Below are 21,652 nucleotides of genomic sequence, written 5' to 3'. Positions count from 1 at the left end.
TAACGTAGGCTAATGTGATTAGCATGAGGTTGTACGAAAAAAAACAATATCTATTACAGTGAAAGAATACCATGCTATTGTTTTAGGAGAGTGCACAATTAGGAACTTTAAAAAGTATGAAAAAACCAATTAGGCACATTTGGGCAGTCTTGATACAACATTTTGAACATATATGCAATGGTTCATTGGATAGTCTAAAACGTTGCCCATACACTGCTTCCATCTAGTGGCCAAAGTTTAAATTGCTTCTGGGCTGGAATAATACTTGGCCTTTCTATTGCATTTCAAAGATGATGGTACAAAAAAAATGTATATACTTTTTCTTTGTATTATCTTATACCAGATCTAATGTGTTATGTTCTCCTAAATTAATTTCACATTTCCACAAACTTCAAAGTGTTTACTTTCAAATGGTACCAAGAATATGCCTATCCTTGCTTGAGGGTCCAGAGCTACAGGCAGTCAGATTTGAGTATGTCATTTTGAGAAAAATTGGGAAAAAAAGGGGGAGGATCCTTTTAAGCTCATTAGATTTCCGCGGGGGCATGGACATCGACTCTTGGGGGTTTTAACGGCTGTGATAGGAGAAAACTGAGGATGGATCAACAACAATGTGGTTGATCCACAATACTAACCTAAATGAGAGTGAAAAGATGGAAGCCTGTACAGAATAAAACATTATTCCAAAACATGCATTGTGTTTGCAATGTGGCAAACTTAATGTCCTGAATACAAAGTGTTATGTTTGGGGCAAATCAAGCACAATACATCCCTGAGTACCACTCTTTATATTTTTAAGCATGGTGGTGGCTGCATCATGCTATGGGTATGCTTGTCAGTTCAGACTGAGTGCTGTGGGAAATGCATGTCAAGAGACTAGAGACCAAATCCCTCATTACCAGGTTACATGAAATGCTTTCCTCATAACTATAACAAGGACTAGGGAGTTTAAGATAAAAAAAAAAAAAGCAGGACAATAACTTAAAACATATACAATGCATTCAGAAAGTATTCAGACACCTTGACACATTTTGTAACGTTATTATTATTACAAAATGTATTAAATAGTTTTTTTCCCCTCATCAATTTACAAATGATACCCCTTAATGACAAAGCAAAAACAGTTTTTAGAAATTTGAACAAATTTATAAAAATATAAATACATTTACATAAGTATTCAGACCCTTTACTGAGTACGTTGTTGAATAACCTTGGGCAGCGATTACAGTCTTGTGTCTACTTGGGTATGGAGCTACAAGCTTGGCACACCTGTATTTGGGAAGTTTCTCCCATTCTTCTGTGCAGATCCTCTCAAAATCTGTCCGGTTGGATGGGGAGTGTTGCGGCACAGCTATGTTCAGGTCTCTCCAGAGATGTTCGACTAGGTTGAAGTCTGGACTCTGGCTGGGCCACTCAAGAACATTCAGAGGCTTGTCCCGAAGCCACTCCTGCATTGTCTTGGCTGTGTGATTAAGGTCATTGTCCTGTTGGAAGTTCAACCATCGCCCCAGTCTGCGGTCCTCAGCACTCTGGAGCAAGTTTTCATCAAGGATCTCTCTGTACTTTACTCTGTTAATCTTTCCCTCAATCCTGACTAGTCTCCCAGTTGCTGCCGCTGAAAAACATCCCCACAGCATGATGCTGCCACCACCATGCTTCACCGTAGGGATGGTGCCAGGTTTCCTTCAGACGTGACGCTTGGAATTCAGACCAAAGAGTTTCATCTTGGTTTCATCAGACCAGAGAATCTTGTTTCTCGTGGTCTGAGAGTCCTTTAGGTGCGCTTTGGCAAGGCCCTTCTCGCCCGATTGCCCAGTTTGGCCGAGGGACCAGCTCTAGAAAGAGTCTTGGTAGTTCAAAACTTTTTCCATTTAAGAATGATGGAGGCCACTGTGTTCTTGGGGACATTTTTTGGGACCCTTCCTCAGATCTGTGCCTCGACACAATCCTGTCTCAGACCTCTACGGACAGTTCCTTCGACCTCATGGCTTGGTTTTTGCTTTGACACGCACTGTCAACTGTGGGACCACAGGTGTGTGCCTTTCCAAATCATGTCCAATCAATTTATTTTACCACAGGTGGACTCCAATCAAGTTGTAGACACATCTTAATTATGATAAATGGAAACAGGATGCGACTGAGCTCAGTTGAGTCTCATAGTAAAGGGTCTTAATGCTTATGTAAATAAGGTATCTGTTTAAAATAAATTAGCAAACATTTCTAAAACCTGTTTTTGCTTTGTCATTATTGTGTAGTGTTAGATTCCTGAGGAAATGTTTTTATTTAATCCATTTTAAAATGTGGAAAAAGTCAAGGGGTCTGTATACTTTCCGAAGGCACTGGAGTTGCTTACCAAGACAACATTGAATGTTCCTGAGTGGACTCGTTACAGTTTTGACAACATCGGCTTGAATATCTATGGCAAGACTTTGTAAAACAAATTCAAGCGGTGTGAATACCTTCTGAAGGCAATATACCTATCGCGGACATTGCCACTAGATGCACCAAGTCACATTAGTAGAAATCCCATGCAGCCTTGTTACAAATTCAATCACTGGAATGTGGTTAGGCTGATATAAATCCTTTTGTTTCATGATTTTCAATCCTTTCTCGTTCTGAACTTCTAACATGGGTGGGATTTAGGGATGGGTGTTTTTTTGTGTGACAACCACAAGAGCAGCCGCTCACCGATTTGACAGCTCCAATGCTATTATACCTCCAACATCGCCTAAACCAAAGCAATGATTATGCTATGCAGTTGTCGGTTATCGCAGGTTTTAACTCTACGGATAGTTTTGTCACAAAAACTGTTGCGTTGAATAGCAAATGTGCATACTCTGGTCTTGGCACCTGCACTCTAGTCAACAGTTTGCAGATACAGTGCGGGTAGGCTGTGTGGGTTGGCTAGACTACATGAGATTATTATGCATAAAACTCATAAAAAACGAGAATATTTGTCAAACGGCAGTCAAGCATCGATCATCATGCCACCAGAATAAAACCCTCTGTATTTGTTGGAAAGCAACATCAAACTCATCACCGTGCACTTTCACCACCCTGTGAAATTCATCATCATTTATTTAATCTGTAGCCTAACAAACTGCATTGATTCCTGAGCCGTAGTCTGAGGACTACATACCATATCATAACTCCATTACCACCGCCATTCCCCGTATAATTAATTTTACAGACACAAACAAATCCCACCATGTCGAACGAACAAATGACCTATCTGCATTTATAAAATCACACCGAAACATCCTGTTTCCATCACAGCTGTTGTGAATTTTTGTTTTATACGATATGACTTTACTTGCATAAACACTGTGGATAGAAACGCGGTTAATGACAGTCACTGAATTAGCCCATGTCAGTTAAAAACATTGGTAAATTAGCTCAGGGGTTCTCAAAGTGGGGTCTGCGGACAGATTTTTGGGCACACAGAAAATTGTATTCTAAATTTGCAGCCTTATTGGTCCGTGTCTTGTTGTCAAATTGACTGGGGCCAGCAAATCTCTTGTTGTCAGGTTGGCCAGCAAAGAGCAAGCGTCAAACGTGTAGAAATTGTCAATTTGACAACATGAGACGGTCTATCTTTAGTTGACCAATTAGAAGGCTGCACCATTAGAATACAATTTTGTCTGTGCCCAATACATTTTTGGGAGAAAAGATATTGTAAAACACCATCATTCCACTATTACTGTAGGTATATTAAGGACCTTTTGTATACAAAAATATGACATTTTCTTTAATCTACAATGTATGTTCATAGTTCCCTTTCCTGCAGTCAAATTATCAAGTCCCAGTCCAGTGACCTCATGGGTGGAATTTTATTTATATTTGTCATAAATTCATAATTAGTGAACTTTTTCTTTTTTTAACTGCCGAAAATCTGTTGTTTCTATGTCAAACAGTTTTCAGTCTTCAGTAATGTATATCAAGTGTAATATTGGGATGCAAACTCAAAATTGAATACATTTCAACTCTATATCTGACATGGCTCAGGTGTCTTCTTTTTTTAAGCCCATAACCATGTGTGTGAGGTTTCAAAGTAGATTTGTTTAAGACTACCAGGAAACACTCTGTGTGACCCTGATTTAGCCCACTGCATTAAAAGGTTAACCCTGGGCCACATGGGCCTGGGAGGGTCACAGTACTCCACCAATTATACATTTTCAAAGCCAATACTTCTTGTATTCTCCTTAAAATGTTTGAGCATAAATGCACTGTTATTCAAGCTTTAAAACTGCAATTGTTTCTCTCTGGTTCATGGCACAATTTGCCAAATTGCAGGACATTCGCTTTAAAGCTGCATCAACAAAAGGTATCTCTGCCCCATAGCAAATACTGTTGAATTGCAGGAAAATTACAATCCCAGGGCCTGAGACATGGTTTGTCCGGCCATGCACTGCCAAAGTCATAGGAAAACTCCTTATATCCTAGGCACTTAACCCTAATTGCTTCTGGATAAGAGTGTCTGCAAAATTGTATTAAATTACAGTTTTGAATCCCGGTTGTGAGTTAATGTGTTTTGAGCTAATTGTATAGCTTATAGGCTATGTGTTTGTAGATCGACTGTGGTGAATGAAGCAACAGCAACCAATGTGATAATGGCTGTCCGGACCTCACTAAAACCCAGAGCCTGGCTTCGGCTCTGGGAACGACCCATTTACTGCCTCAGACAATGGAAAAAATGTACTGGCAGACTCATATGATATGCATGCATGTTTTCTTAGTTTGTCAGCCATAGTGATCAAGTGTACACTAGGCCTGTAAGAGAAATTGAGTTATTCTGCCTCAAATACATGATGGGAACACAAGGTACAGTAATAATCATAAAGTTAATTAATTATTTTCTCTGACACCTATTTCTCATGTTACAAATCACGCTGGGGTGATTTCAAAATACATGGTTTTATTATTAAATCCTTATTGAAACCATTGTTATTATTGTAACGACCCTGGGTTCATGAGCGGAAATCGTCTCTGCCGCTTGAGCATGCTTTTGCGGCACAGTCGATAGCGCGCCGGACCTCGGGCTAGAAGGTCGAGGGTTCGAGACTTGCTCCTTGCTGTTTCGTTACACTGGTGTCCGAAGTGGGATCGGACCTTGCATCCACTACAGTGCGTGTGCTTAGCCGGTGAGCGCGTTCCTGTAAGACGTAGAGGACGCTCTCTTTGAAAGGAGGGAGTAGTGTAACGACCCTAGGTTTATAAGTGCGGAAATCGACTCTGCCGCTTAAATGCTTTTGCGGCACAGTCCGGACCTCGGGTTTGAGATGTGCTCCCTGTTGTTTCATTACATTATTTTCCCCTCTCGACCAGGTAGGGTGACCTAAGTAACATTGTCAAGGACAGTTCAGCATTTGTATGTATTTAGATGTTGTTTCCTTACCGTAATAGCAGGCTATGGACAAGGAGTGACTGAATCAATTTAAGAGATGATGAAAGCTGGAATCCTTAACGGTAAAACTGCCACGTCTGTTTGGGATATTAGAACAATAAAGAAGCTACTGCAAACAACAAACAGTTTTTTTTTTTTCATTGCATGCATTCATTGCATAGAACAGCTTTATATGTACAGATATTTTTTTTATCCCACACTGCTCACCTCTGTTTAGTCAACAAAACAAAAACAATAACAAAGGCGCTGGGGGGCGACCAGTGGCGCTGTTTCTCCTAATGCTGATTCCATATTTAATGGGGTACATTAACTCCAGTGGGGGTTGGTGAGGGGAGGATGGCTCATAATAATGGCTGGAACGGCGCTAATGGAATGGCATTAAACACATAGAAACCATGTGTTTGACACCACACCACTTATTCCGCTTCAGCCATTACCATGAGCCCGTCCTCAGCAATTAAGCTGCCACCAACCTCCTGTGATTGACTTACAGTACATGGTAAAAAAAAGAAAATCTACACTGAACAAAAATATAAATGCAACATGTAAAGTGTTGGTCGCATGTTTCATGAGCTAAAATAAAAGATCCCAGAAATGTTCCAAAGCTAATTTTTCTCAAATTTTTGCACACATTTGTTACATTCCTGTTAGTGAGCATTTCTATATTTGCCTAGAAAATCCATCCACCTGACAGGTGTGGCATATCAAGAAGCTGATTAAACAGCATGATCATTACAAAGGTGCACCTTGTGCTGGGAACAATATAAGGCCACTCTCAGTTTTGTCACACAACTCAGTGAATCAAATTTTGAGGGAGTTTGCAATTGTTGTGCTGACTGCAGGAATGTCCACCAGAGCTGTTGCCAGATCATTTTATGTTAATTTCTCTACCATAAGCCGCCTCCAACGTCATTTTAGAGAATTTTGCATTACGTCCAACCACGCCAGCCCAGGGCCTCCACATCCGGTTTCTTCACTTGTGGGATCGTCTGAGATCAGCCACCCGGATACCTGATGAAAATGTGGGTTTACACATCTAAAGAATTTCTGCACAAACTGTGAGAAACCATCTCAGGGAAGTTCATCTGCGTGCTCGTCGTTCTCACCACGGTCTTGATCTAACTGCAGTTTGGCGTCGTAACTGACTTTGAGGGCCACTTGCATGCTGGAGAAGTGTGCTCTTTACGGATGAATCCCAGTTTCATATGTACCATGCAGATGGTGTCGGTTTGCTGATGTCAATATCATGAACAGAGTGCCCCATGGTGCCGGTGCCGGTGTGGTTAAGCTACGGACAACGAACACAATTGCATGTTAGCGATGGCAATTTGAATGCATAGAGATAATGTGATGAGATCCTGAGGCCCATTGTTGTGCCATTCATCTGCCACCATCACGTCATGTTTCAGCATGATAATACACGGCCCCATATCGCAAGAATCTGTACACAATTCCTGGAAGCTGAAAATATCTCAGTTCTTCCATGGCCTACATTATCACCCATTGAGCACGTTCGGGATGCTCTGGATCTAAATGTACGACACCGCGTTCCAGTTCCCACCAATATCCAGCAACTTCGCACAGACATTGAATAAGAGTGGGACAACATTCCACAAGCCACAATCAATAGCCTAATTAACTCTATGCGAAGGAGATGTGTCAAGCTGCATGAGGCAAATGGTGGTCACACTAGATACTGACAGGTTTTCTGTGGGTATCTGTGACCAACAGATGCATATCTGTATTCCCAGTCATGTGAAATCCATAGATTAGGGCCTAATGAATTTATTTCAATTGACTGATTCCCTTATATGAACTGTATGTAACTAGGTAAAATATTTGAAATTGTTGCATGTTGCATTTATATTTATTTTCAGTGTAATAATAGCATTTGTTGGCAGTGGCTCGTTTACAAAACCAGAAAAAGTATGGATTGTTGTCCCTCCTTGTCCATAGACTGCTTTCAAGATAAGGAAACAAATATTTAAATATAAAATTGCTGAATGATCCCTTAAACCTTTGGATGGAGAGGTGTTTTACTCTTGTAAGTGAGAGCAGCTGAACATCCTTCGATCATATGATCCTGTGGTGCAGACTAACCATATGTACCACGACAGGCTGGGCCGTTGGTAGAGCTTGTACAACACTCATACACTGTGCAACACTCTAATGTATTCCAAAACAGCTGCCCGTTGCAACAAGTTCAAGTTACCTTCACAGTAATTATGTTTCATAACTACAAAGCACATCTTTTTTTGTTATCATGGATATGCAATGTTTACTCCTACAGAGTAATTGAGTGATACTGATCACTCACAGGAAGTCAGTACATGGCTTTAGGGTTTATTTCCTGTCTGAACAGGAAGTTGATAAGGTCGTCACTAGTTACCAATGCCACAGAGTAATAAATCCTACCTATTCCTAAAATGTATCTTCTTCAAATGTGATTTTAAACCTAACCCTAGCCTTAATCCTAACCTTAACCACACTGCTAATCTCATGCCTAACCTTTTTTGACTCTGTGGCTGTGGTAGCTAGTGGAAACCAGTTGATAAAGAGGCCATTTAATGTAATCAGGTGATGGCTCCAGATCTCTGCATGTCTCTTGTTCATCTGAAGAGGGCATTTCCCTCGTGAGTTAAGACGAAGCCATTTGCCTTTCCTTCCTCGTTCCTTGTGACAGGACGAGATAAATGTCCTCATTCACCGGTAAAACTTGTCAAGAAATGAAATGTGTTTTCCGAAGTCCCAGGGGTACATAGACATTGATATTGGGTCTGTGTTTATGTGTGGGTTTGGTTGGAGTGTGGGGGACTTCCATCTGTGCGTCCGATGGTGCGAGAGAACAAAACAATTGCCGGATATAAATATATAAATATAAATATAGAAATGATAAACCCTTGATAAACTATTTTTTAAATGTTTTAACCCTAGTGGAGCAGTAGACGTGCATGTTTCTGTTTTCAGGTATTTGGTGTTGTAATGTTCTAATAATCATACATCATCTAAGACGGTTAGCTTCCCAGTCACACCCTGTAGCACTCCAGGACCCCTAGCCGTATAAAGCATCTCAGAGTTGGAGTGCTGGTCAAGGATCAGGTCCCCCCCTGTCCATGTAATTATACTCATTATGATCTAAAAGACAAAAAAATAAATGTAAAATAATGAATTATGATGGCTTACACATGGCTTTTCCAAGGCTGTTTCATGATGATTATTACAGTCGTGTCAATCATGTTATACAGTGCATTCAAAAAGTATTCAGACCCCTTCACTTTTTCCACATTTTGTTACATTAGACTTATGTTAAAATGTATTAAATCATTTTTTCCCCCTCATCAACCTACAGACAATATCCCATAATGAAGAAGCAAAAATCGGTTCTAAGACTTTTTTGCAAAGTAAAAAAAAACTGAAATATCACATTTACATAAGTATTCAGACCCTTTATTCAGTACTTTGTTAACAAAGCACCAGTTGAGGCAAGATTGGCACACCTGTATTTAGGGAGTTTCTCCCATTCTTCTATGCAGATTCTCTCAAACTCTGTCAGGTTGGATGGGGAGTGTCACTGCACAGCTATTTTCAGGTCTCTCCAGAGATTCAAGTCCAGGCTTTTCTGGGCCACTCAAGGACATTAAATTCCACTCCTGCATTGTCTTGGCTAGGCGCTTAGGGTCGTTGTCCTGTTGGAAGGTGAACCTTCGCCCCAGTCTGAGGTCCTGAACACTCCGGAGGAGGTTTTCATAAAGGATCTCTTTGTACTTTGCTCCGTTCGTCTTTTCCTTGATCCTGACTAGTCTCCCAGTCTCTGCCGCTGAAAAACAACCCCACAGCATGATGCTGTCACCACCATGCTTCACCGTAGGGATGGTGCCAGTTTTCCTTCAGATGTGACACTAGGCATTCAGGCCGAAGAGTTCAATCTTGGTTTCATCAGACCAGAGAATCGTGTTTCTCATGGTCTGAGATTCTTTAGGTGCCTTTTGGAAAACTCCAAGTGGGCTGTCATGCGCCTTTTACTGAGGAGTTGCTTCCATCTGGCCATAAAGGCCTGATTGGTGGAGTGCTGCAGAGCTGGTTGTCCTTCTGGAAGGTTCTCTCATCTCCACAGAGGAACTCTGGAACTCATGTCATGGTGACCATCAGGTTCATTGACCAAGGCCATTCACCTCCCTGACCAAGGCCATTCTCCCGCTATTGCTCCGTTTGGTCGGGCGGCCAGCTCTAGAAAGAGTCTTGGTCGTTCCAAACTTCTTCCATTTAAGAATGATGGAGATCACTGTTTTCTTGGAGACCTTCAATGCTGCAGCCATTTTTTGGTACCCTTCTCCAGAGTTCTGTGCCTCAATACAATCCTGTCTCAGAGCTCTAGGGACAATTCCTTCAACCTCATGGCTTGGTTTTTGCTCTGACATGCAGTGTCAACTGTGGAACCTTATATAGACAGGTGTGTGCCTTTCCAAATCATGTCGAATCAAGTGAACTTACCACAGGTGGATCAAGTCAAGCTGTTTCCATGGAAACAGGACGCACCTGAGCTCAATTTCGAGTCTCATAGCAAAGGGTCTGAATACTTATATAAATAAGATATTTCTGTTTTTCATTTTTAACAAATGAGCAAACATTTCTAAACTTGGTTTCACTTTGTCATTACGGGTTATTGTGTGTGGATTAACGAGGAAAAAAGTTTTTGATTCATTTTAGATTAAGGCTGTAATGTAATAAGTCAAGAGGTCTGAATACTTTCCGAATGCACAAGCATTTTAGGACTACTGCCTCTGCCCAAAAGTCTACTGGGCTTTCATGGCAACGGCCGTTAGAGTTCACTTTGCTACGTATGAGCCCTGGTTAGAGTCCCTGTTGAAGCTTTCTCTTCCACTACATTGGTGGAAGCGTTGGGATCACATCCAGCTCTCATCTAGTTATGTGATCTAGTGTAGGGAAGCATTCTGTTTTTCAACATTGTGCTGGGTGTAATTACATTGATATATCTAGAGAACAATGGATAAGCAACTATGTGCGTGACGGATATAATTAGTCACTACAGGTGTGATCAAGCCTTACATCAAAGTTGTCTGAAGCTGAATGGAAAGTCCTATGCCCTGACCAGTCATTCAGTAGAAAATCCTTTGTGACTGTTTAATTTACATGAGTTAACTTACCAGTGTGGACCCAAAACAAACACATTCTACACATTGACAAACTACCTGTTTAAAGTGTTATTACAACAATGGTGTTATTTTGTTAATGAAGCTGAACATACAGATAGTCGGAAGTTTACATACACCTTAGCCAAATACATTTAAACTCAGTTTTTCACAATTCCTGACATTAAATCCAAATATGAATTCCCTGTCTTAGGTCAGGATCACCACTTTATTTTAAGAATGTGAAATGTCAGAATAATAGTAGAGAGATTTATTTAAGCTTTTATTTCTTTCATCACATTCCCAGTGGGTCAGAAGTTTACATACACTCAATTAGTATTTGGTAGCATTGCCTTTAAATTGTTTAACTTGGGTCAAATGTTTTGGGTAGCCTTCCACAAGCTTCCCACAATAAGTTGGGTGAATTTTGGCCCATTCCTCCTGACAGAGCTGGTGTAACTGAGTCAGGTTTGTAGGCCTCCTTGCTCGCACACGCTTTTTCAGTTCTGCTCACAAATTTTCTATAGGACTGAGGTCAGGGCATTGTGATGACCCCTCCAATACCTTGACTTTGTTGTCCTTAAGCCATTTTGCCACAACTTTGGAAGTATGCTTGGGGTCATTGCCCATTTGGAAGACCCATTTGCGACCAAGCTTTAGCTTCCTGATTTATGCCTTGAGATGTTGCTTCAATATATCCACATGATTTTCCTCTCTCATGATGCCATCTATTTTGTGAATGGCACCCGTCCCTCTTGCAGCAAAACACACCCACAACATGATGCTGCCACCCCCGTGTTTCACGGTTGGGATGGTGTTCTTTGGCTTGCAAGTCTCCCTCTTTTTCCTCCAAACATAGCAATGGTCATTATGGCCAAACAGTTCTATTTTTGTTTCATCAGACCAGAGTACATTTCTCCAAAAAGTACGATCTTTCTTCCCATGTGCAGTTGCAAACCGTAGTCTGGCTTTTTTATGGGGGTTTTGGAGCGGTGGCTTCTTCCTTGCTGAGCGGCTTTTCAGGTTATGTCTATATAGGACTAATTTTACTGTGGATATAGATACTTTTGTACCTGTTTCCTCCAGCATCTTCACAGGGTCCTTTGCTGTTGTTCTGGGATTCATTTTTACTTTTCACTCCAAAGTACGTTAATCTCTAGGAGACAGAACACATCTCCTTCCTAGGTGGTATTACGGCTGCGTGGTCCCACAGTGTTTATACTTGCATACTATTGTTTGTACACATGAACGTGGTACCTTCAGGCATTTGGAAATTGCTCCCAAGAATGAACCAGACTTGTGGAGGTCTACAGTTTTGTTTCTGAGGTCTTGGCTGATTTCTTTTAGAGGTTGACCGATTATGATTTTTCAACGCCGATACTGATTATTGGAGGACCACAAAAAGCCGATACTGATTAATCAGCCGATTTTTTAAAAAACTTTTTTTTTAATGTATTTGTACAACAATACTGAATGAACACTTTTCGTTTACCTTAATATAATACATCAATAAAATCAATTTAGCCTCAAATAAATAATGAAACATGTTCAATTTGGTTTAAATAATGCAAAAACAACGTGTTGGAGAAGAAATGTAAAAAAGCTAATGTTTCAGTTCCTTGCTCAGAACATGAGAACATATGAAAGCTGGTGGTTACTTTTTACATGAGTCTTCAATATTCCCAGGTAAAACGTTTTAGGTTGTAGTTATTATAGGAATTATAGAACTATTTATCTCTATACCATTTGTATTTCATTAACCTTGGACTATTGGATGTTCTTATAGGCACTTTAGTATTGCCAGTGTAACAGTATAGCTTCCGTCCCTCTCCTCGCCCCTACCTGGGCTCGAACCAGGAACACATCGACAACAGCCACCCTTGAAGCATCGTTACCCTTCACTCCACAAACGCCGAGGCCCTTGCAGAGCAAGGGGAACAACTACTCCAAGTCTCAGAGCGAGTGACATCACCGATTGAAACGCTCTCAGCGCGCACCCCACTAACTAGCTAGCCATTTTACATTGGTTACACCAGCCTAATCTCGGGAGTTGATAGGCTTGAAGTCATAAACAGCTCAATGCTTGAAGCATTGCGAAGAGCTGCTGGCAAATGCACGAAAGTGCTGTTTGAATGAATGCTTACGAGCCCGCTGCTGCCTACCATCGTTCAGTCAGACTGCTCTATCAAATATCAAATCATAGACTTAATTATAACATAACACACAGAAATACATGTCCTGTTTTGTGGATCATCATGTCAGTCCTCCTCTGGTGGTTTAACCTGGTAGGATTTCTGCAAGCTGCAGACCACCACATGAATGGCCATGGGATGTCCTGGTTGTGGATCGTGCTAGGGATTTTTGCCATACAAGAGACCACAGGAAACTTCTTTGATCAGCGGTTAGTTTGTTTAATAACGATTGCAATCCGGAATGCAACCCAGAGTATACACTTACAGTAATTTGCAAGTAACACACTCAGTTCTCAAGATGGGGTTTACCCTTTTTATCCCCTACTGAGGTTTACCGTGCCCAGGGTGATGTCCTTTAACTTTAATACCATATAAGCTCATAAATTCATAATTATCAGTTGCTAATACAAAGAGGTCTCTGCTAGGTGGAGTTCAGCTATATCCTTATTGGCAGTTAATTTCCCAATCCTTCTTCCTCTTATTGATATCATGTGCCAGCAGAAGTAAGACTGGAACATAGTATCAACAGGAACTGAAAGTATAGTTTCAACAAACAGGCATATGACTTTTGTACAGTTGACCTCTTTATGCACTTGCAAGGTGTCTACCACTGATTCTTAATCTCAAAACTAAAGCAAAACATGAATCATTGTACTTTTGTAATTTCAGGTGTTCCTATAATGTACAGATATTATACAATTTCTTTCAGTCGTCGTTCCGGACCTGTCGTCCAGTTGTCCAGGCTGGTGGATCTAGGCAGTAACTTAGACAAGCTTTAATAACGCACAACATTCACCCAATACATCATTACATTTCTTCCCCAAATGAGCGCCATTGTGGCACTAACTGGTGGTTGTATGGGGAACTTGTTTGTGGTAGTATCACTTTCTAAGTGTCAAAGAACATTTTATACAAATGAATTAACACACAAACAAAAGATATACAAAATATAACACTTTAAATCATCAAATTGGACTCTATTCTACATACAGTTGAAGTCGTAAGTTTACATACACATAGGTTGGAGTCATTAAAACTTGTTTTTCAACCACTCCATAAATTTCTTGTTAACAAACTATAGTTTTGGTAAGTTGGTTAGGACATCTACTTTGTGCATAACACAAGTATTTTTTCAAACAATTGTTTACAGACAGATTATTTCACTTATAACTCACTGTATCACAATTCCAGTGGGTCAGAAGTTTACGGATACTAAGTTGACTGTGCCTTTAAACAGCTTGGAAAACTCCAGAAAATGATGCCATGGCTTTAGGCTAACTGACATCAATTGAAACAATTGAAGGTGTATCTGTGGATGTATTTCAAGGCCTACCTTCAAACGCAGTGCCTCTTTGCTTGACATCATGGGAAAATCAAAAGAAATCAGCCAAGAACTCAGAAAAAAAATTATAGACTTCCACAAGTCTGGTTCATCCTTGGGAGCAATTTCCACGTTCATCTGTACAAACAATAGTACGCAAGTATAAACACCATGGTACCACGCAGCTGTCATACTGATCAGGAAGGAGATTCCCAAGGAACCAGACCCTCTCCGGAAGTTGCTGTAGCCCTACTTGGGATATTTAGCCTACATCGGCTATTGGTTGAGATGCAGGGCCTGTTCTAGCTTGGTATGTCAGGGTAGGCAATTGGAAATGGGAATTGTCAATGGGAGTGCATTTAGGTTATTGTTTATTGAGATGCATGAATACACCATATCAAAAGCTTGATTTTATGGCTGTTTTAAACAAATGTCCTGCAATTCTATGTAGTAATGATTTATATTCACTTCTTGGTCAAATTATTTGTTGCATGTTTAAAGAGCAGCAGTAAATAACAATAGCGGGGCTATATACAGGGGGTAATGGTACAGAGTCAATGTGCAGGGGCACCGGTGTCAAGGTAATATGTACATGTAGGTAGAGTTATTAAAGTGAGTATGCATAGTGTGGCAAACCTCTTCAAGGTTAGGAGCGTTTGTCACAAATTAAGTGGTAAACTGTCACCAAATCACCCAAGAATGAGAGTTCTTTCGAACAGGACAGTACCTGTGTGTTTGTTTCTCCGTCCTGGTCCACCCAGGCCGTAGGCGAGGTCAAGGATAGCAGGGTTCAGTACACGAATCGGGTTCTCGGTAGGTCCAGGTCCAAACACCAACAGGTAAATCCAAAACAATCCAGCTCATACATGGTAAATCCAGCCAATCTCTATTGTCTCTTTCTCTATTGTTCATAGATCCTTCCAGCACTCTCTCTCTCTCTTCCTGGTTTTTCTTGCCCCTTTATCTGTGGGTCGGCTCCACCTTCTGAGGGTTCCCCTTGCTTCTGGGACTTGTAGTTTTGGAGGTCGGACATTTTGTGATCTGTAGTTCTGACAGGGGTGGCCATTTTAGTGATCGGGCAGAGCCCGTTTATTAGTTCTGCTCTCACATATCTGCCATTTATCACTCGACCCCCTTCTTTGCCACAATAGATAACAGAGAGTAGCAGCAGTGTAGAAGGGGGGCAATGCAAATAGTATGGGTAGCCATTTGATTTTTTACACCGCCTGGTGTCAGAGGATGACAGGAAGGATGGCAGGAAGCTTGGCCCCGGTGATGTACTGGGCCGTACTCAGTACACTCTGTAGTGCCTTGCGGTTGCCACACCAGGCAGTGATGCAACCCGTCAGGATGCTCTCGATGGTGAAGCTGTAGAACCTTTTGAGGATCTGAGGACCCATGCCACTCTCCTGAGTGGGAATAGGTTTTGTCGTGCCCTTTTCAGAACTGTCTTGGTGTGCTTGGACCATGTTAGCTTGTTGGTGACGTGAACGCCAAGGAAGCTAGACAAGCAGTTATCATCATGAATCATGTCGACAATCTATTGGCAATTCCTTTTCAATCCTTGCCATATGAAGAGAAATTATAGATAAAACTTATCGGTGCTCATCGGTCATTGGACATAAACATTACACAACAAGTTGGAAACCACAAATTCAACAATGAGTGGTTTGGAAGGAATAAGTGGCTCACTGCAAGGATTACAAAGCAATCACTATTTTGCTTCCCCTGCTATTCGGTGGAGAGGGTGTGTGGTCCAAGTCTGGGTTTAAGGGTCTTTTTTCCAAGCTTAAAATGGTAAACATTTCACACACATGGGCCAGAAAAGGTTGTATACATTGGCCATGCTGTCAATCTCAGACTTCAGTGAGTTCAAGACAACTGGGAACTCTGAAAAAAATAGCTCTGACTGGGAAAATACGTTTTGAACGGTCATCCAACTCAGAATTTCAAGTCAGGATCTCAGGCCTCTTTCTAGAGCTCCAACCTGAAGATCACTGACGTCATAATTCAACCTTGTTCCCAGTTGTCTTGAAAGCCCCATAAATCCAGAGAATGCCAGACTTCGATGACAAAGTTTCATAACAAAATTTGCCCACAAGGCCCACCGCACCACCTTCCTGTTCAATTGAGCACAGCACAACTGTGTGTCCAGAAATGTATTGTATGATGCTGCATAAATTATGTAATATGCCAGGTAGATATGTATACTGTAGCAAAGAAAGTAATACTAAGTGTGTGTTGTGGAGTAAGTTGTTATTAGCCCAAGTGCCTCACCCTAATAATTTGGTCCCTTTCCCCCTCGTAACTTAGCCTACTGTTCTGACTTGTTCTGGTGGTGCACATGTAGCCTGTAGCCTCTTTTAGAGAAATGTCATCATCGCAAATTGTATGATTTTTCATTGTCTACTTATAAGCCCCCTTTATGTATCCTATTGTTATGACTTGGAGTACAGGGAGAATACTGCGAGGACGGCCCTCTGTCGCTGTACATTTCAAAAGTGCTGAACAAATAGTTATATTGACTACGTTAGTCCTAGCTCACTCATTGTCTTAATTGAAATTACGGATTGCCTCCTATCCGCTCATTGTTCGCTTATGCCATAGTTTGTACATCTCAATTGTCAGTAGAAACCTTTTTTTTAAAGGCAGTAAGTAAGGCTGTCAGCTGAGCGAGAGGAGCGGGAACACTTTTTACCAATTGTAGGTAGGCTATTTAGATTGTCATTATGGAGACACCTATTTCCAACCCTTTTTTCGTTAAAAAATATATATATTAATACGCTAGAACTGATGCACATCAAAAAAATATGGAGACTGGAAAACAACATTGGGCGCAGTAGAACGCATTACGTAAATTCCCTCTGAGGTTGTTTAAATTGCATTCTAATGTTGACTTTGTTTAAAGGAAAGGGTATTAAGCAAAGTGTTTTATGCATGATCAGTTCTTTGGTCTCCGGGGGCTGCCCGAGTGTGAATTTACAATGGAAGTTATGGAACTCCCTCGCGTGCTTCTTTTTATGGGGAAATTAAATGTGGAGAATGATAGGCCTACATTTGCCTTTGTTGACCATCAAGTAGCCTATTCATTTTTATGCCATTGTAGGCTACCATTTGATACAATAAATATATCACTGTAGCCTACCTGGAACTGGCAAACCAATTTAATAACTAGCCTATAACTTCAGTTTATTGTTGTTGTTGTTATTATGCAATTATTAATGAACATGTTTAGTTAATTAAATTGGAAGTTATCAAAGCTCTATCGCAATTGCCGATCAAAAATAAATACTGGCTGTTGACAAGCATATTCAGTTCATATACAATGTACATATTATTAATATTTAATTCAATGATTGAAATTATGACCCCATCCTCAGTAGCCTATTCCAGCAGGCTATTTAGGAAACAAGCACTTTTTACCTTGTAATCGCCTCACTATTCATGATGAGTAAATGGGTCTGTTAGTTTGAACTAAATAAGCTGCTAAATCGTTCAGTTTACATCTTGCCTACATCTTGGCTAGGCTACTGTAGACTGAAATGAGATGTAGGCCTATCAGGGTATATTAGGCTACCTGCCTTTATCCAAGCAAACAATGGCAAAGTTGAATTGCAATCATAAACTCAAATTTTAGTCTGTAGCCTATGCCTATTGAAATGAGTCAATCTCGCAAATGGGCCATTTATAACGGTTTGTAGTCTTAACATCTTGCACATAATAACAGCACAATTGCCAGAAAATATCTTTCTCAGAGATTGAGATCCTCTGTCCAACTTTCATCACTCTCCTGTCAGATTTATCTATTGTTATGTGCAAAGGGGATTTATTTATGTCATGTTTCCTCCCTCTCCGACCTCTAGGTCACCAGGAAACTCATTATGGCGCACACCTGTCACCATCGTTAGGCGCCTCTGCGCCGTCATTAGACTCACCTGGACTCCATCACTTCCCTGATTACCTTCCCTATATATATCACTTTGGTTCCTTCCCCAGGCGTCATTGTTTCTGTTTCATGTCTATGTGTTGTTCTGTTTCTTGCCTTTAATGAGAGCAACCAACAAATGCAAACGCCTGGAGTTTGCTAAATGGCATCGGCACTTGGACTGGTCAGATGACACAAAATAGAGCTCTTTGGCCACGCAAACTAGTGGCGGGTTTGGCGTCGCAAAAAGGTTGCATTTGCAGGAAAGAACATCATACCTACTATAAAATATGGTGGTGGATCTTTGATGTTATGGGACTGTTTTGCTTCCACTGGTCCTGGAGACCTTGTTAAGGTTAACCTCATCATGAACTCTACCAAGTACCAGGATGTTTTAGCCAAAAACCTGGTTGCCTATGCCGGGAGGCTGAAAGTTGCCCACAAGTGAATCTTCTAGCAAGACAATAACCCCAACCATACATCAAAATACACAAAGAAAACGTTAATTGACCATAAAATAAAAATGTTGCAATGACCATCTGTACAGAGTCTGTACTTGAACCCCATTGAAAACATGTGGTTTGAACTGAAGAGGGTAGTCCATAAGCGCAGACTGAAGGATATTTTTGCATGGAGGAATGCCCCAATGTGTTTTCCATTCTCATAAAACATTTTAGAAAAAGGCTGGCTCAGTGCCGTTACCCTCGCAAGGGGAGTATTTGAAAACGAATGCCAATAATTTTGACACTTTTAAAATATATATTTTATAAGATCATTTGAATCAGCAGTGTAGTGTTAGGGCAAAAAACAAAACATGCACCCCTTGGGTCCTGAGGACCGAGTTTGGGGAACGCTGCTCTAGTCCCTCCTTCTGGCTTTCACATATACAGTGCCTTCAGAAACTATTCAGACCCCTTGACTTTTTCCACATTTTGTTACGTTACAGCTTTATTATAAAATTGATTAAATTGTTTGTTTTTCCTCGTCATTTTTGCAAATGTACGTCTTTACTTTAATGAAAGCATATCCTGCTCCGTTGCCAGTGATGGTCAGCCCGAGGGCGTCCTGTCTTGGTGGCCTCCACCTCTTTGGTCTCCCCCCTTGACATGGGAAAAGATTAACTCCTCCAGGCTGATCTGACCACCCAACAGCTTCTGCATGTCCACCTTGTGGGAGTTCAGAAGTGGATCTATGCCCACAGAGAGAAAAGAGAGAGGAGCAATGGTCAACAGGAAATACATGAAGGTACACTGAACAAAAATATAAATGTAACAATTTTAAAGATTTTACAGAGTTAGAGTTACAGTTCATAGAAGGAAATCAGTCAATTGGTAGAAATTCATTAGGTCCTAATCTATGGATTTCACATGACTGGGTAGGAGCGCAGCCATGGGTGGGCCTGGGAGGGCATAGGCCCACCCACTTGGGAGCCAGGTCCAGCCAATCAGAATGAGTTTTTCCCCACAAAAGACTGTTATTACATACAGAAATACTCCTCAGCACCCTCCTCAGACAATCACGCAGGTGAAGAAGCCGGATGTGGAGGTCCTGGGCTGGCGTGATTACACTTGGTCTGCAGTTTTGAAGCCGATTGGATGTACTGCCAAATTCTCCAACATGACGTTGGAGGCGACTTATGGTCGAGAAATTAACATTCAATTATCTGGCAACAGCTCTGTTGGACATTCCTGTAGTCAGCATGCCAATTGCAGGCTCCCTCAACTTGAGATATCTGTGGCATTGTGTTGTGTGACAAAACTGCACATTTTAGAGTGGCCTTTAATTGTCCCCAGCACAAGGTGCACCTGTGTAATGATCATGATGTTTAATCATCTTCTTGATATGCCACACCTGTCAGGTGGATGGATTATCTTGGCAAAGGAGAAATGCTGGGATGTAAACAAATTTGTGCACAAAAGTCGACAGAAAAAAAACATTTTTGTACGCATGGAACATTTCTGGTGTCTTTTATTTCAGCTCATTAAAAATGGGACAAACACTTTACATGTTGTGTTTATATTTTAGTTCAGTATAGTTCAAAACATGTAATCTCATTCAACAATAAAACAAACAGCTACCACTGTATGGAACGCAATGAAGTGGTGCAAATGAATGGATATATGGCTTGTACAAATAGTAAATAGGCCTATTCCTCAAAATCAAATACATTTGAAGAATATTCCCCCAAAATGTAATGAAGTCTAAAGATTAATCTATATGAAATTTCAGTAGGGTCATCAACATCAAAAGAGACAATAGGATTATGTTCAGTAGGGAGAAAAAAATCTAAATCTCAACAGCAGAGGGCAGTGTTGTAACAGAGTCAAGCGACAGAACTTAATGAAAACATTTTGTGATCTTGTCTGGACTGGACAATCCTTTTCTCAACGAATCATAGTTTTATATTTTTACCTCCTTAAAACACTGTTAGTTTAATGCAATAACTGGGAACATCAATAACCTCTCTTCTGTAATCTCTCTCAATGTTGAATTTGCAACCTGTAGGTAATGTGTTACCTATAAACTCTTGTATCTCAGCCTAGCCTAGTGTCTTCGACACTAGTTCAAGGACAGGTATAAGCCTGTCTGTCAAGTGACACTAGAACTTTATTGCAGGTTGTAATGTGAAATGCTGCCAGCTTGCTATCCAAAGGCCTAAAATTAGAAATATAATCAGAAAATGTATTTGTCCGGGAATTTTTTTATGTTCAAGAGCACTGAGTAAAAGACAACATCATTAAATTAACTTTCTAGTGAAATGATTTGTATTTATTTAACTAGGCAAGTCATTTAAGAACAAATTGTTATTTACAATGACGGCCTACCGGGGAACAATGGGTTAACTGCCTTGTTCATGGGCAGAACGACAGACTTTTACCTCGTCAGCTTGTGGATTCAATCCAGCAACCTTTCGGTTACTGGCCGAACCACTAGGCTACCTGCCACCCAAGCTGACACTTTTACAAGTTAATATTCTCTTAATAATGTTGTTGGCTCATCCTATACTAGTATTTGTGGTCAAAGCATAAATTGGAGAGAAAAAAAACACTTCAAAAACCCCACCTCAAACTTGTATCTCAAACATACCGTTCACAAAATGCTTGCTATTTCCTCATAGATGAAGTCATTCTCCTAAAGATGAAGTCATTCTCCTGAAGAAGATGAGCTGGCCAATCAGCGGTCTACTCGCGTTCATATTTTTAATGACCAGTATACGCCGTCATCGTTCTGTTGTTGGGGTATGCCCACTTCATTCCAACACATAAAAGCTGCTTATTTTGTTTAAGGAAAAATAATTCACTCATATTGTAAATAATTATATTTCCTAGAAATCTGGAAACACAAGACAGTTACTTAAATATTCCACAATTAGACAAATGACATAAATGCCTAGAACCACATACATGAAAACAGATTGAGCAGATGGGACTTAAATAGTGTGATACTAGTTAGACAGACGTGACCTAATCTTCACGAGCCTCTGACGCTTTGCCCTGGATACCACCAATATCACATGAAATCGTGTGATTTGATTTGAAAACCCATGTGAAACTGTGACTCCACATTGATAGTTCTGTTCTATACATGACTGGCTGCATCACATTTCAGGGTACTCCCGCTCATAAGACTTGAGAACAAACGGCACACTATAATACCACA

General features: G+C 40.7%; 1 long non-coding RNA gene across 3 annotated transcripts in view; it reads right to left on the bottom strand.

Moving 5' to 3' along the window:
* The window catches only part of LOC149983514 (uncharacterized), a 45,591-nt gene extending 30,591 nt beyond the window's left edge, over positions 1-15,000 (bottom strand). For 2 of the 3 annotated variants that reach the window (XR_016496141.1, XR_016496140.1), the window contains exon 1: positions 14,795-14,934. This is a non-coding gene — a long non-coding RNA (uncharacterized LOC149983514). Of the gene's footprint in view, positions 1-14,794 lie in introns of all 3 variants that reach the window. The other variant, XR_016496139.1, reaches the window with a different exon arrangement.
* Positions 15,001-21,652: the final 6,652 nt, after the last annotated feature.

The sequence above is a fragment of the Oncorhynchus mykiss genome, chromosome 5 (genome assembly GCF_057628025.1).
Source record: "Oncorhynchus mykiss isolate SJ-2025 chromosome 5, ASM5762802v1, whole genome shotgun sequence".
NCBI lineage: Eukaryota > Metazoa > Chordata > Actinopteri > Salmoniformes > Salmonidae > Oncorhynchus > Oncorhynchus mykiss.
Note: the sequence above shows the minus strand (reverse complement) of the source record. Positions and strands in the feature narration are given on the sequence as shown.